The sequence below is a fragment of the Canis lupus genome, unplaced genomic scaffold (assembly GCF_011100685.1).
Source record: "Canis lupus familiaris isolate Mischka breed German Shepherd unplaced genomic scaffold, alternate assembly UU_Cfam_GSD_1.0 chrUn_S1819H2016, whole genome shotgun sequence".
Lineage (NCBI taxonomy): Eukaryota > Metazoa > Chordata > Mammalia > Carnivora > Canidae > Canis > Canis lupus.
In genome coordinates this window covers 44,711-49,623 of record NW_023330677.1, presented here as the reverse complement: position 1 = coordinate 49,623, position 4,913 = coordinate 44,711, and the positions used below count along the sequence as shown (strand labels likewise).

Genomic DNA, 4,913 nt, shown 5'->3' with positions numbered 1-4,913 from the left:
ATTCTTCTAATCATAACTACCACATAAGTCATGGGTGATTTGCTCGCCTTTGAAAATACATTTCCCTGCTCTTGTTACAGAAATGACACACAGAGATAGAAAATCTTTCAAGATACAGAAACCAACTCACTCCAGTTACCTGTCTAAAACAGATACAACAGAGAGAGATGGCACATTTTGTGCCAGCAAGCCAACTTTGGTCAGAGTGTGAAGTTCCCACACCAGGCACAGCAGATGTGATTCAGGGTTCAAAGTTATCCTCTTAACAGACTGCAGGGTGTGTGTGACTGAAGGTGATCAACACACAAATAATGTTCACGGGAACCAATACTAGGCAGAGCCAAATGATGAAAAGAGAAATAGAGATATCTGATGCATCCATATACCCAGTTCTGGAAATATGTGATAAGGCCAGGAGTGCACCTTGGGCCCAGAACAAGGTGCAGAGCATGAGTGGTCATCTTGCTTCAAGCCAAGGGTTATAAATACAGACTAGAAATAAATCTTGCCACTGGTATAAGTTGATATCAGGATAGTTTCTTGGTCTCTGTCCAGTTACTAGGTAGGGGAAACTGACTTCCCTGGAGACTGACTCAGAGTATTACTCTGTTTTAGGTCAAGATTGAATTCCACACCATCCACACATGCCAGAGAACCCAAAGCTGATACTTAATGTTAAAAAGTAGTTCTGGAAATTAGCTTTGAAAAAAAAGAGGTACTTCTCCACTTATGGTACCACTGTTACAGTTTGAGTGCCTGGGGAATAGACCCTAAGATAAGTATTTGAATGAATAAAGGAGGGAGTAGGTAAAAGGAAGAAAAGCAGGAAAAGCAGAAAAGCCACCCAATTCAGTGCATTCTCACGTGAGTTTCCCCTCACTTGAGTAAGTGGATCTTATTCCCACTGGGGAAATCTGGGCATTAATCTAGAACATCTGAAAACTATCCCACCCAATAGGCACAGAGCTATAGTGCTTATATACTAATTCCTGAGAGGAATTTTTTGAGGTAGAGAGTGTTCATTCTTACTCATTTCTGAATTGCTGTGCTCACAGTAAGAGTAGATGGTCACAGAAAATTCTTGTACAAAGAGATATATAGATGTTGGCTGATAAAAGTTGGTCCTACATACACAGAAATGGTAAGGCCTGAGAGAATTTTGGCGTGGCACGAGAAGGGGTCTGCTATGATCCTGGAGGGACTGGCCAAGTTACACATGACACTTCCCAGATTTGGCTACAAAGTATTCTCAAGATTAGGTCATACCAAACATGAGATCCCTATCTAAAATTAGCAATCACACAGGAAAACAAGTCAGTATGAGCTGAGTCAATGTAAAGAATAACAGAAGTTGACTCCTAAGATCAGGTGATAGAGTATCATAAAATCCACATTTAAAATGAGTATAAAGAAAAGGTATCAGAAGAATAAGAACACAGAAACAGGCAGATCTCAGGGGAAAAAATGCCCACTGAAGTTAAAAATTCAATGGATTAGCACATTGGCTAAAATTGAGGAGGTTACAAACTAGAAGACAGAGCCAAAGAAGTTACCTACAAGGGGAAACAAAAAGATAAACTGTTTAAAAATATGACAGAGTAATGAAGACATGTGGAGAACAAAGTGACACGGTCCATGAAATCTCTAAAAGACATTCCAGAAGCCACAAATAAAGAAAATTCAGGGAAAAGGGAAAGTCAATATTTTAAAAGAGCTTAGAATTCATCAGAGTTTATTAAAGAATACAGCATTCACATTTAAGAAGCCCTGAATAATATAATATAATTTCTTAGTGGGCTTCAATCATTCAAAACAGCCTTGCATATAGGCACCAGTTAACCTTCAATATTGTCATGTTGTGAAATCTCAAAGGTAAGTGTTAGTTCTTTTCTTTCTGGACCTAGAAGCCATATTTGTGTCAGAACACAATCTCTTTTCCTTGATATGCTTTATGTACATGGCATACTACATCATCTGATTTTTTGCTATCTCATGGGTCACTTCTTTTTAGTCTCCTTGGCTGATTTCTCCCATGTGTCCCAATCTCTTAATGTTAAAATGTCCTTGAGCCGCCTCCTTTTTCTAACTACACTGTATGAGTTAGTGATCTCATCCAAACTCAGGGCTTTAAACACCATGAATATGGCAGCAATTTCCAAATTGATATCTGTAGTTCAGATTTCTTTTCTTTTCTTTCTTTTTTTTTTTTTTTTTACAAAGTCACATATAAAATGACCTACCTACTGGAGTGCCTGTTGGCTCAATAAGTGGAACATGTGATTCATAATATCAAGGTTATGAGTTCAAGCCCCATTTGGGCCTAGAGCTTACTTTAAAAAATAAAATAAAATTAGAATGGAAATTTTAAAAAAGAAAGGAAAGAAAGAAACAAAGAAAACCTGCCCATTATCTCCAATTTATTGTCTTTTAATATCTGAAATATGACATGTTCTAAACTGAATTTGTTATCTCCCACTTACTCTAAAACCTTCCATCTATAACCTTTGATATCTCAGTTAATGACAACTCTACTCTTCCAGGTTACTTATACTAGAAACCTTGAATCATCCTTAACATCTCTCTTTAGCTTAATAAATCCCATTGGTTCTACCTTCAGAATACATCCAGAATCTTATACTTCTTATTACTACCATAGCAACATGTCTGGTCTGAACCCCAAACCCTAAACCCCTAGTCTGGAAAACTGCAAGATACTTGTGATAAAATTCATCATTAGCTTCAATTCTTTAGTCCTTTGGCTATGTCTTTTTCCACCATGTGACTTTGTAGGGGAAGGAAGGAAGGAAGGAAGGAAGGAAGGAAGGAAGGAAGGAAGGAAGGAAGGAAGGAAAAATTAATTCACTTCCCTACCCCTTGATGTTGGGGATGGTTATAGGTCTTGCTTTGGCTATCAGAATTTTAAAAAAATGACAGAGGGGACTCACATGGTAATTGTCCAATCAGGATGACTCTTGGACTTTGATATTACCAAGAGAATATACCTACCTCATATTCTCGTCCTAAAGGGAGGATGACAAACATGTGGAGCTCAGTGAGCTCAGCTGAGTCCAGCTTGAATGCTGCAGGTCCCCTGGCCAAACTCAACTGCCAGAGTCAGGAGTACATGAGCAATCAGAGGTACCCAGCCAACCCACAGACACAGGAGACAGAAATGTTCAGTGTTTTGTGCTATGGAAACTTCATGATTTTATTGCTACCAAAGAAAGAGTAGTTGGAGTTTAGCTTCCTAACAGATCCTCTGACTTCTTCCCTTGACTTCTGAAGTAGTTATTCTATTTTTTTCTAGTTTTGTGTTACTTCTCTTTCCCATAACACATTTGCAATGTTGAAAACAAAAATACAAATACAAGCATGTACTTATTTTAACATTTAATCCATATGTCACTCCATATTTTTGGAATGTTTTGACTATAAAAACACACCTAACCAGTAGATACAACAAAAGTCAGATAACTGGTTTTTCTTCCCAATATTTAAGAGCTGTCAATAAAGGAATGCTTAAAAATCAGATGAGGATCAAAGTTGAGGCACATGTTTCTTTACATATACTAATCCATATAGTGCCTGTTGCAAAACTGAAAACAAAACCACTTTACGTGCAGCCTATTGATATCTGAATTTTACTTGTAGTAATTATCTATTCAAAGATCATAAAAAGGCCCCGGTTTGCGTTGTGGTAGCCATGGACACTTTGGATGAAATTGTAAAGGCCAAAATGAAAAGAGGCAAGAGATTCCTTGAGAAGAGAGAACCAAAACTCAGTGAAAATATTAAAAATGCTATGCTGATGTACAGGGGAAATGTGAATTCAATGGTGACACAAGTACTTAAAGATGTGTATGCACTGGAAAAACCAATGCTCTGTATAAAAAGAAAAACATTACAAGACCATCTGAGGATCAGACATCATTGGAATTCTTTTCAAAGAAGTCAGATCATTCTTTATTTGTGTTTGGCTCTCATAAGAAGAGGCCAAATAATCTAGTAATAGGTCATATGTATGATTACCATGTGCTGGATATGATTGAATTAGGTGTCGAGAAGTTTGTCTCTCTAGAAGATATTAAGAATAGTAAATGTCCCGAGGGAACAAAGCCCATGTTAATATTTGCTGGTGATGATTTTGATGTAACAGAAGCCTACAGAAGGCTGAAAAATCTTCTTATTGATTTCTTCAGAGGCCCCATAGTATTAAATACCCATCTGGCTGGTTTAGAGCATGTTCTGCACTTCACTGCACTGAATGGGAAGATTTACTTCTGAAGCTGTAAGTCAGTATTGAGGAAATCTCGTTGCAGAACACCAAGGACTGAACTGGAAGAGTCGAGGCCCTCACTGGGTCTGATTCTGAGGAGGACACACCTGGCATCAGATGATGTTTATAAATTATCTATGAAAATGCCAAAAGCCCTCAAGCCAAAAAAAAAAGAAAAAAAGAAAAATGTCTCCCATGATACTTTTGTTACAACTTATGGAAGGATTCATATGCAGGATCAAGACCTAAGCAAACTACAAACCAGGAAAATGAAGGGGTTGAAGAAGTGACCTGCAGAAAGGATAACAGAAGACCAGGAGAAAAAAATCAAAGACAATTAAAAAAAATTGATAGGATTTAGCCAATTCATCTATAATGTTATTGTAGTCTGTTTTCTTAAGAGAATTATTAGTCATCAGTCATTTCTAAGTTTCTTACAATATTTTATTGTATATTTTTAGAACATTTAGCTAAACTATGGATTATATATATTATGAACAGTAATATACTAGTATTAAGTTGAAAGTCAGCCTCTTACTTGAAAAAAATATCATAAAAATGTCTCAGTTTTAAAAATAAACTTTAAATGTACATATTAACAACGAAGTAATTTTATTTTATTTTATTTATTTATTCA

The 4,913-nt window shown here is 36.6% G+C and overlaps 1 pseudogene; it reads left to right on the top strand.

Moving 5' to 3' along the window:
• Positions 1-3,703: 3,703 nt before the first annotated feature.
• On the top strand, positions 3,704-4,617 carry LOC119878683 (annotated as a pseudogene).
• The last annotated feature ends 296 nt before the right edge of the window (positions 4,618-4,913 follow it).